Raw genomic sequence first — 12188 nt, 5'->3', positions numbered from 1 at the left:
AAACATGCAACAACCAGTAGTCCTTCACAGTTTCTTTCCAAACAGAAATTCTGCTCTAGCCATGGAAGAAATTTCCTGATTAATCGCTCTGGACATGTTTGGTTATGCCCACAATGACCCTAGGTTTACACACTCCAGAAGGTTCTTCCTTGTCATTATCCTCCAGTTTCAAAATGGAGTGAATGCTGGAAAGTGTGCTTCCTAGAAATGGCTTGAGGACATAATGACTGCTTTTGCAGGTCAGATGCCTGGGTTCTTTAGCAATGTAATTTCCTCAAAATCTTAGTAGGCTTCTATGCTATTCCTCTCCAGTCTGTTACATGTGCCAGAAACTATACCCAAAGTTCTTTTCTGGATGGAGCTCTTCACTTCCTTACCCTCTAGTTTTATTGTTTTAATGGTTGCTATTTTGAGGTAATCTTTAAAAACTAAGTGAGGGTAACACTGCTAATCTGACCTTCACTGTAAGGCTAGATCTCTTTGGCTGATGAATCTTAATGGTGGGGCTTTAAGAAAGTGTTTGAAAAACAGTCTTATCCTGTTTGGACCACAGAAGTAATTGAATTTCCTAACCTTGTGAGGCTCCAATTTTCTATATACTCATTCCTTCCATCTCTCCTTGCAAACCTATCATTTCTTTTTTTTTTTTTTTTAAGATTTTATGTATTTATTCATGATAGTCACAGAGAGAGAGAGGGAGGCAGAGACACAGGCAGAGGGAGAAGCAGGCCCCATGCAGGGAGCCTGACGCGGGACTCGATCCCGGGTCTCCAGGATCGTGCCCTGGGCCAAAGGCAGGCGCTAACCCACTGCGCCACCCAGGGATCCCCGCAAACCCATCATTTCTTATGTGAGCTCATTTCTTTTCTTGAAAAACCTTCCTAAACTAGCCAAGGAGCAATAATTTCATTTATATTCTGGTTCTTTACAAATGCTTCCTCTAAAATTCAGCCGTACAAGAAACATGGTCAGTCTTCCAAACTGAGTAGGTGAGAGTTTTACCAAACATCTTACAATGGTGCCACAAGAATCACCAGTTTTCTAGCCTGCAAGAGCTATTTCCTCGCTGCCAAATTAGCTGACCACTTAGGTAATGCTATAGCTTTAAGACTTTGTTACAAGTCTCCCATTTCCAGGTATCGATTTTTATTTTCGAGTCAAGGCTAACTTGCTGTAATAGAGACCCCAGAAAGCAGTGGAAATGAAAGTAAGAAATGAAAATAAAAGAAGATGAGTGTCTTTCCCTCTCACATAATAGTTGGGCCTAGACTACAGGGCACTCTGTTCTGTGAGGCCATTTAGGACCCAGATTCCTTTTATCTTGTTGTTCCACCCTCTCTTAAGATGTCTCCCTCATCTCAATGGTTGCAGATGGTCACAGACATTTCCATGGAGGAGACGGCAAGCAGTGCAAGGGAAGCTGTCTTCTTTTACAAAGATAAGGCCAAAGTCATACTCACCACTTCCAGTTAGAGTCTATCAGCAAGAACTCCCCACAAAATCATACCTAGCTATAAAAGAGGACAAGGAGTCTCTGACCGAGCCAACATGCACCAGAAGAGGAGGAATGGAGGTTATGGCAACAGCCATTCATCTGCCAGAAGAAGTAAGAAAAATTCCCAAGGTTAAGAACCCTCAGAGGGTATAAAACCAAAATGGAGCATATAAGGATTTTTTTCTTTAGAGGGAAAGAGAATGGCAGTATGGAGAAAAAATACAAGAAAAGGAAAACCTAGCTGGTGACTACCTAAGTATTTTCTAGTATTTTCTAAATATATTTTTTAAGCTGTTTTTTTTTAAGGGAAGTAGAAAGAAAAACTAAAGAAAAAATTCCAAATAGAACAGTAGTGATGTGAGAGAAGCAGAAGAAAATGGAGTAATGAAAATCAATGGGAGGGAAAGGTTCAATTACCTGACTGAGAGAAGACAAGAGAGGCTAGAGAAGGAAATACTCTTTGGACTTGAAAATCTAGACATTACTGGTGAATAACAATGGCAGAAACTAGATTGCAGCAAATTAAGAGTGAATATGAACAATGAAAAATAAGACATCAAACATGGATTAACCTCTTTTAAGAACATTGAGTTTTTAGGAAAAAAGAGATAAGATGACTAGTTATGACTAGTTCCACTTGCATCTGGACTAAGATGAGAACTAATCCCCAGGGACCAAGTTGGGGTATCTGGCTCTGGAGACCAGAGAGGCCCACAGTTTATAGCCTCCCTGGCATTATATAATGTGTAACTTGAACAGTTGGCATAGAAAAGCGTTCTGCATGTTAGGTTGGTAAAGTTCTCCCAAAGTTCAGAACTACTCTTGGATATGGTGGTTGAATCCTATAGTAATGGGGTCCTGAGGCCTAAAGAGACAATGCCTCCACCTACCTCCACTCTCATAATCAGTAATTGCCTCTTTGTGCATGAGATAGATGGCTTGTTCTCTGGAGAATCGGGGATCCATGCTGGGTGTGGAAATGAAGGACCCAAAACACCTTAGCCACAGCTGGAGTTTGGGCAACCCCCTACTCTTTAGAATATCATGGAGGGGGGCAATACATCAACGAATATGAACAGACAAAAGAGAGATGAATCAGCAACAGTGAAACATAAACTTCAGGCATTTTTGTTTGGCCGATTAAATTGAAAATATGACTCCCCTCCATCCCAAACCCCCATGAAAAGACTCACAATCAAATTCTAATTAAAGTTGGTGCTGTTTCTTTAAAGTGCCAGAGAAAGTAGCAATCTTTGTTCTGATACTATAGGGCCAAAATTATTTTAAAAGGAATATTTCATGGAGAAAGGATTGGATTGGATTGGATTGGATTGGATTGGATTGTCTCTGACGAAAAAAAGTGCTATTGCAATGTGTGCTTAAATTTTAGATGGCATAGAGATCACTGTGGTGGGAAGACTAAACAACTATTGGGATATTTACCTTCACCCTTAGTCATGAGACTTAAGGTCATTATCCTCTGGAACCACAAATGACTAAGGGGAAAAAAAAAAAAAAAAAAAAAAGAACGCTTATTCAGATGAAGCCTGAGGCATTGGGATATGGAAAAGAAACCAAGGAATAAAAAAAACATCCTCTGATGGGAGGTGGATGAATATTTCTGAAGGACAAGAGGGGCCACCAGACTGAGACTAAGAAGAAATACAACAAAATGGGGAAAAGGCATTTGAAAGCTCCTTTCTTAGGCAGTTTGTTAGGTCTTTTCAGAGAGTTATTGCAGAGCCATATGGTGATGGCTAACAGGGAAGACTGGCTAAGATAGAGCAAACCTAATATACTGCATTTGTTTGTTTCCTTTTGTAGGAGGGGCAAGTCAGGTCAGCACAAATTCAACCAAGTTCTTAACCACTCAGCCACCCTTCAGGCTCGTATATTATAGAGGTATCCTGTATACATAGGACAGTGTCATTCTAGGTCAAGGCCTGTGTCAGTCAATACCTACTTCTCTAGGGTTGAGATGAGAGGGTCCTGCTTCCTCTTTACACTGAGAGGAGCCTCCATATGTGGAGTCCACTAAGAATCGGCTGCCTGGCTACATGCTCAGATGACTACCTCTCAACACCTGAAATACAACTTTGCTTTGTGCTCACCAGAAGGCTTCAGGAAACAGCCCAATTGTGTAAAAACAGGCTGGGAGTGGAAAAACACTCTGGCAAAAGCATAAAGGTGTGGTTAAACACTGGAGTGACATTTTCATGTGGTTGGGCTGTGCCTGGCTGGTAGTTTAAAAGGGTTATGCTGAGCCAGACTGATTGAGGAAGGGTTTTATTGATCTTGCTTTTATTTTTTAATGGGGGAGACTTAAGCTTTGTAGGCTAAGGATAAAGACACGGTGAGAGTCAGTGGTTAGTCAGGAAAGAGAGGGCATAATTGATGGAGGATACTGACCATGGGAGGTTTTGTTTAGTTTATAGCATTTTTTCAGAAAGGGAAATCTAGAGATTCTTTTAAATTTTGAAGTTAAGACGAAGGTACTCCCTAGTTCCCTAGGTAAATACTCATCAAATATTTCAAAGTGGTAAGACTTTCTCAGGTTCATTTGTTATCTTTTATGTTACTCCAAAACAAATAAAACCTGCAAAGATCTCATTGGAGTACTAGAGTGGAAAAGAGAACCTTAAGTTTGGGAAATAGCTAAGTTATCTGAGATTTCTACCAAAAAATATTGTTGGTAAATTAACAACCCTGTCTGTAACAAATTGAGAAGAGATTTCACAATGAATAGGGCACCTAGTCCTGATATAAGGTGAGTAGAACATTAAATAAAGCACAGAGACTGATAAAAAACCAGGTTAGGGATCCCTGGGTGGCGCAGCGGTTTAGCGCCTGCCTTTGGCCCGGGGCGCGATCCTGGAGACCCGGGATCAAATCCCACGTCGGGCTCCCGGTGCATGGAGCCTGCTCCTCCCTCTGCCTGTGTCTCTGCCTCTCTCTCTCTCTCTCTCTCTGTGTGACTATCATAAATAAATAAAAATTTAAAATAAAATAAAATAAACCAGGTTAAAGGTCACAGTAAGAGTTATTTACCTGCTGTGGTGAAATGTATTCATATACATTTTTTTGTTTACACAAAACTTGCAAGAGAAAATAACACTAACCTTTAAGTAGCACATCTGTATATTTCATTCTTCTTATCCCCTTCTTCTTAATGTAACATGTTTTCTGCATTAAGTGTCTTCCCTAGGTAACATCACCATATTCCTGAAGCCACTAGATGGCCACAGTACATCCACCGGAAATCAAATCAAAGCAGCAGCTGCGATGAGTTAGTGTTAGCGTGGTAAAGCCTCAACTTCCTCACCTACAAAATGGGGATGATAATAATACTTAAGTTCACAGGAAGCTGTGAAAAGTGGTTGAGAAGGTATATAAATGCCTACTGAATGGTAGCCTGCATGTTTTATTATGCATGTGAATTTCACAGGTACAATGTATAGTCAGATAAGAGAGAAGGTACAATCTGTGTGTTTCTAACAAGGACAAAGAGCTCTCTGGCAGCAAAAAAAGGATTTGGGAAAGATAGGGTGGAAAGGGAAGATGTACAATGAAGAAAAGACAGACCCGATTGGCAGGCCAGGCAGAGGCATTGTGGGGAGGGAGGGTTGGGATGAAGAGAAAATTAATTAGCAAGATTTCAAAGAAAAGCAGTATTTAGTGCAGAAATCTAATTGTTTCTGACTTTATTTATAGGTCTAGAATTGAAAATATGGTAACTGAAAATTAAAGGAGCCATTATTGTTGTGGTTGTCATTAATAAACAGTACAATGTGGTATGATACTTACCGTGATAGTCTGGGAATGTATTTTTAAATAAGATTTTAATGTCTTGCTAAATTTGGAACTGATCAGGCATTTTGTGTGTATAAGGCTGGAGCAAGGAATTTATAAACATATCTGGAAAGATATACCTAAGATAAATGAACATAAAGCAAGAGAATAAAATTAGTGCGTCTAGTAATTTCACTGTAAACTTATCTTAAACAAGGCATGAATCAAGAGTGATTATATACAGAGAGAGAGAGACATGTCTATTTACTCTAATATCCTTTTTGGAATGCAATTGAAGAACAAGCTAGAAAACAGAAGCAATTCTTAACTGGAATATGAAAAACCCACTTTAAAAAAATGTTTTTTGGTAGGCTCTACACCCAACATAGGGCTTGAACTCACAATCCCTAGATCAAGAGTCATATGCTCTATCAACTGAGCCAGCCAGGTACCCCTGAAAAGGTCACTTTTTAAATATCCTTTGCCTCCTATTTAGCTCCAATTTTATAAAGAAAAAGTCATAGTAGAGTATATTTCTATTTTCCTTTCTTTAATATATAGCACAACAGCTGATATAAATAGATGACAAATACTTTTAATGATACCGTAGAAGGGAAGAGTATGGCTTTCTGGAATACTGACTGCCAATTCCGGGCTCTGTGACCCAGAGCAAATGATTTCTCTGTACCTCAATGTCTTCATTTGTAAAATGGGATCATTATAATGCCTACCTTGTAGGGTATTATGAGAATTAGTTAATTCATGTTCTGAGTGCCTGGCATATAGGAAGCACACAGTAAATGCCAATTAAATATTAACAATTGCCTTAGCCTTTAAGGGTTAGTATTCAAGGAATCCTAGCACGTGGCTTCATTCGGGAAAAAGCTGCAACTTAAACATGTATTAGTATATTTGACAAGGAAAAAGTCTTGGCTATAGCAAAGATTTGGGTTGTACTGGGACAATTTCTGTCCCCTATCCTACCACATCTTCCAGACGATGTCTGTGGCAGTCTGTGGCCCAGACGAAGAACTCCCTTCCAAGTTTACCTTGTCATGGGCAAACATAATGCTGATCAAAGCAGTCTTCCTGGCTCTTGCAGAATAGCTTCAGTCTTTATCCATAATTTACTACTCTCATTAGGCTTCAGGATTGTTGAACTCTGTTGGGAAAGGGCCTACCTGCCAGGGTCCCTAGTGCCCCATGCTCCAAGGCAGCCCATGAAAGCATGGGTTAGGTAGCTTTTCTCTAGGAGGCCCTTTCTCTCTAGGAGGTATGCAATTCACATAGTCAGGGTCATTATTGAGTCACTGCTTGGGTATTAACTGTTACTGCCTTACCACTGTAACCCCAGGACCTAGCCCAGTGAGCTGCACATATTAGGTACTTGCAGAACTGAACCCAAAGAATCGAGAGCCTGCCCTCCACCGTATTTACTTCAAGCCCTAGAAGCCTCCCAGATTAGCATTATCCTGATTATCAAGATATTATTATCTTCATGATTACTTTAAAACTTCTATATTCCCCCAATCTGACACAACTCCTATTCCTCACCACCCTTCAAACCCTTTCACAGCATACTTTGGACCTCCTAATCTGTAACCTGAAAACTTCCCCTCTATCTTCAACTTCTTTTTGAATGACTTCTCCACCTCCCTGCAGAAGCTGAAGACTTGCTCCTCAATATGTCTCTCAAATGGAGGTCATTTGTTTCTCACACATGCACAGGAAGTGGGGAAACTCCTGATCCATATCACTGCTTCCAAATCATTTCTCCTTCTTTCAAAAAAACTAGCTCCTCTGAAGTTCTTGATCATGCAGTTGTACCACCCCAACAGAATATAGACGGCATACTTGTATTAAGGTGAGGATGATTTAATAGAGGTACTATTAACAGAGGTAGGAATGAGGGAAGGAAGGCACAAGGGACAGTGCAGTCACTGAAAGCCAGTAACAGTGGAACTGTCACCATCCCTTGGCCTGAAGGAATAAGGAAAGGGAGCTCTGGGGCCCAGAAGGAGAGAGAGGTGTAGAAGCCATGTTGAAGAGCAGAGACCTTCCATTCAGGGACATGGCCTCCCTGCATCAGATCTACTAAGGCACCCCACTGGCCAAACCCAACCAGAACCCAACAGCAAGGAAAATGTTGACTGAATCCACAGGTTTCAGCTCTCACGGCTCGGAGTGAGGTGGAGAATAAGGAATCTTGAGGGACAAATGAAAGACATCCAGCTTATACCCAAAGGTCTTTTTGGTTGCTATCATCTTCTACACTCTTCTTGAAAACTTGAGCTCATCTTCCTCTCCACCCCTTAGTGACTTTGGCATCCGTGTGCGTGGCCCTTGTATCTTTTTCATCCATTCTTATAGTTACGCCCTAAAAACTACTATCAGTAATAACACAATACTGACTTCAAGCATCCCACTTGCTGACCACTGCCTCTTATCTCTACAGTTCACTGGCTCTAGTTCTTTCATTGCTAATTTTCAACCTTCTTTAGGCCTCCAATGCCCTGACTTTTCATTCTGTCACTATTCACCCACTCTGCTACCTTTACCTCCTGTCTTCACTTTCCCACTATGTTCAGAGAAAGTTCCACAGACCTTGCTCCCTTGAGAAGAATCTTATCTTGCTGATGTATTCACCTGTCAAAAATCTAACTTTGGTTAAAGCCAACTATCTGCCTTTTCCAGTGGGGAAAAAGACATAAAATTATGCTGACTGGTTTCTCTCTAAATTTGTTATCACAAGCTTCAAGTGGGCATTCCAATCTCCCCAGAAATCCTACGCCAATCCTTGCGAATGTGCCAATTACTTTTCAAGATGATTATTTCCCAACTTCTTTCTCCTTGAGCCTCTCACTCTCTACCCTGAATCTCCACACACTCATCTATTTACCACCAACTCTATAAACCTCACAGTACCTGCATTATATCCCTGCCTTATACCCTGTTATCTTGGGATAAGGGTCCCTCCTCCTATCAAAGCCCAGTTCCTCCACTTGTGCTACATTCTGACCTTCTTCATCTTTTGAAGAACTTTGTTCCTACTCTCATTCCTTTTCTCTCTTGCATCAATTTTCCTCTATGGGCATTGTCAACATCAAATGAATATGTCCAATAGTTCCCATCTTAAAGTAAGTTTCCTCAATTTCAAATTCTCCATTTCCCATCCAATTTCTCCATTCCCTTTCAAAGAAAAACTTGAAGTAACTGCCCACAGACACTGTATTTCTTCATCTCCCATTCTCTCTTCTGCCCATTTCCAACTGCCTTCTGTAACCACCATTTCATGGAAATGCTGTTCTTGCTTAGATCCTCAGCGACTAATTTAAGTCATGTGATCCCAACTATGAACAGCATGTGATATAGCTAACTGCACTCCCATTCCTGAATCATTCTCTTCTCCTGGTTTTTGTGGATACCACTCTTTTCTGATTTTCCTTCTGTCTCCCTGGCTTTCCCTTCTCTATTTTTCTTGCTGGCTAAAGCCCCTTTATTAGACCTCTAAATGTTAATGACCCCATATTCTTCGCCCAATACTGTAGCCACTAGCCACATGTGTCTATTTCAATTTAAAATAATTTAAGGAAAATTAAGATTCAGTTCCTCAGTTGCACCAGCCACATTTCAAGTGCTCAACAGGCACATGTAGATAGGAAACAACGTGGACATAAAACCTTTCAATCGTCGCAGAAAGTTCTATTGCACAAGACTGACCTAAACTCCCTCCCTAGGTGATCACACCCAGTCTCATGGCTTTCAGTACCATGTATATGCTGACTTCTAAATTGAAACCTCTAGCCCTGACCCAAGCTTCAGATTTGTATATGAAACTACCTATTTGACATAACCACTTGTATGTCTAACAGGCTATTCAAACCAACATCCAAAACAGAACACTTTATTTTCATCTTCTCCTCCCCTTTGTCAACCCACAAAAGCTTGTTTCTCTTCCTGTCCATCTATTCTTAGCAAATGACACCATCCAACCACTTTTGAAGTCAAAACTCTAGGAGCCACCCTGATCTCCAATATCTAATCCAACAATGAGTCTTAATGACTCTATAAAATATATCTCAAATCTGCCCTCTTCTACCTCCAGTATCATCTTTCTAGTCTAAGTTTCTCATCTGGGTTATTGTTCTATTTATACGAAATCCACTGTACCTAAATCTAGCACATAGCACGTGCTCATTAAATGTTGATAAATTAACAAGTACAATCCTACTTAACAGCGCAAAATAATCTTAACTTTTTTAATATTCATGAATAATAGAGATTTTCCATAGAAGCTTTAGAAAAATAGACTTAAAAGGATAATAAAAATCACTTCCCAGATAGAACTTTACTTACAATTAGTTATGGCTCAATAGCATTACTCATTGCCAATTTTTTTTTTAAGATTTTATTTATTTATTCATGAGAGACACAGAGAGAGAGGGGCAGAGACAGGCAGAGGGAGAAGCAGGCTCCATGCAGGGAGTCAATGTGGGACTCGATCCCGGGATCACGCCCTGAGCTAAAGGCAGACGCTCAACTGCTGAGCCACCCAGGCGTCCCACTCATTGCCAATTACTAATATTTTTCATGCCTTCACAGCACTATAATTTACTTCTATGCATCTGTAATCTGCATTGGTGGTGCAACTTACTCCTCAAGAGAAATTTTAGTTGCTGCTTGCCACTCAGCCTTGCTTTTCCTGATTAATCCAGTACAGCTTCTTGACCTCTTGATAATCTACACATTTCGTGCCTGTCACAGCCCAGGGATCACTGATTTCGTTTAGGAGTTCCCAAGTTTGTTCCTGTCCCTGCCTGCCACCTAACTCCTCTCTGAACTCAACTTCCTTGTCAGGAACACTGAATATTTTGACCCGAGCCTTAATTCAAAATAATCAATAATTCTAAACAATGTCTGCTACTCCTCCCTCTTTGATTCACTGCATTTACTGGCAGCCCCTAAAAGCTTGATCATCCTCATTCATTCCAGCTGCATGCCAATGTGGTCAAGCTGGTTATTTCCTACAGATACAGGTAATTATAGAATTGAGGTGATGGGGTAAAGGAGAGTGCAAGGGTGTCTTCTGAGACCTGCAGTCTAGTAATTATTAATATGCCTGACATCTGCATTACCTGTGTTGGGTTACAAAGCCATCTGGGACACAACATTTTCACAGCAATCCAAACGCTATTATTTGCCTAACCAACAATCATCTCTCCTTTACCCTCCTCCAACTTCCTTCTCTCCAAGAGACCATTGTGTTCAGTACCCACCCTCCAACCAACAGCTGGATACAACAGGTATGTTGTATGCCATGCTCCACCCTACCCAAGCAAGCTTTGAGGTCTCATCCCTTTTATGAATAAGCAAGTGACATAAATATGGCCAGAGAGCATGAAAGAAAGTTGGCTGTAAGGGATTCAGGCAAAAGTTTCCTCACCCCTTAAAAAAAAAAAAAAAAAAAGACCCAATGACAAGATAATGTCCTTTTTTTGGCTCTGGAGATTTCCCCCATCTGCATGTAATTTCTGAGACGCTAACATCTTCTTTGAAGTATAAGGGGCGAGCCTTACGTTGAAGACATTGCTGGGAATGGCAGAGTGGGCAGATGAAAGAAAACTACAACCTTTGTAATATACTTAAGTTGTTTTTTATACTGTGCCAGAGGCTCTGGACTTTGAACTATGTATTTATAAGCCCAGGGGATTCTGATTCCATTAAAATTTGAGGCACTGACTTCTAAGCCCACAACTATAAACCTTCTCCACCACTTCCTAGCTAAGAAATCCTAGGCAAATCATTGAACTTTTATAGAACCCGTGTCTTTATCCTTAAAGAGGGAAATAATATTCACCTTTTGGCCTCATTGTGAGGGTGTAGGGTTAAGAGGATTTGATTGGAAGACTGAATATGGGAAGCGCTGTGAAAATGATGCTACCAAGTCCCTGAATGCTTCTCAGACTTGCCTGCTGATAGAAATTGATACACTGCTTAGATGACCTGATCCCAGGCCTCTCCTGAGGGACTGCATTTTAAGAGACACATTCTAGGCTCCAGGGAAGTGTGATCATCAAGCAAGTCTGGAGCAAAGGAATACACGATGTAATACTCCTATGCGGAGTTAGCATTTCTGGTTTCTGAATCTCCATCTGCCACTATCCCTTGAGCAAGCGGTTTCATCTTTCGGGACCTGTTCATTCATCTGTATACTTGCCCTGTCTAACCTGTAGTGTGTACGGGACTGATGACGAATTACACTTGGGGTGAGGGGGCTTCTGTAATCTCAGTTATTTTTATATTGCTGCAATGCGGGTCAAATAGGCCTCAAAAGATACGCAAAATTGGGACTGGCGGAGGTGCTGGCTTTGTGGTAAAATTAACTGAGTATTAACTGTAGGCGCTGCCTTCTCTCTCCTGCTACCTTGAGTCACTGAGCTTCCACTCCTCTCAGGATCATGGCATAGCTGGAGGTGATCGCGCTCGGCCACTCGGATCACAAAGATCTGTGACGACGCCTAGAAAAGTTAAAAACACGAGTGTCGGGAAAGAGATTGAGATGAGGGCCTTACATTCAATTTTTTCGTACTAAAGTAGCTTTTACTGGCAAGTACGGTCTGCACGTGCAACAGAAACACTTCCTCCGGCATTTAAAGAGGAGGAAGGGGAAGGAAGGAGAGGGAAAGGGGGGAGGGGAGGGCAGAGGAGAGAAGGGGAGGGGGAGGGGAGGGAGGGGGAGGGGGAGGGAGGGGAAGAGGGGGAGGGAAGGGGAGGGAGGGGAGGGGAGGGGAGGGAGGGGAGGGGAGGGGAGGGAGGGGAAGGAGGGTTGGAAGGAAGAATGAAGACAGGCGGCGTATGCTATCGGCCTCAGGTGGAATTCCGAGTCAGCGGCGCCGGACACCTC

The 12188-nt window shown here is 41.5% G+C and overlaps 2 protein-coding genes across 7 annotated transcripts in view; one reads left to right on the top strand and one right to left on the bottom strand.

The window, feature by feature from the left end:
- ALG14 (ALG14 UDP-N-acetylglucosaminyltransferase subunit) overlaps positions 1 to 12188 on the top strand; it is a 213360-nt gene that overhangs the window by 77990 nt on the left and 123182 nt on the right. The gene's annotated exons all lie outside the window — the stretch shown is intronic.
- Positions 1 to 12188, bottom strand: part of TLCD4 (TLC domain containing 4) — a 103659-nt gene that overhangs the window by 91288 nt on the left and 183 nt on the right. Inside the window, exons 2-4 of one of the 6 annotated variants that reach the window (XM_072834622.1) lie at positions 11709 to 11802; positions 5300 to 5424; positions 4615 to 4817 (exon numbers count right to left, since the gene is read on the bottom strand). The gene's annotated coding sequence lies outside the window, so the exon portion shown is untranslated. Of the gene's footprint in view, positions 1 to 4614; positions 4818 to 5299; positions 5425 to 6333; positions 6550 to 11708; positions 11803 to 12188 lie in introns of those variants that run through there. The other 5 variants (XM_072834621.1, XM_072834624.1, XM_072834626.1 and 2 more) reach the window with 5 other exon arrangements.

This window comes from Canis lupus, chromosome 8 (genome assembly GCF_048164855.1).
Source record: "Canis lupus baileyi chromosome 8, mCanLup2.hap1, whole genome shotgun sequence".
Taxonomy (NCBI): domain Eukaryota; kingdom Metazoa; phylum Chordata; class Mammalia; order Carnivora; family Canidae; genus Canis; species Canis lupus.
The sequence above is the reverse complement of the archived record's forward strand: the minus strand, read 5'-3'. Positions and strand labels throughout refer to the sequence as shown.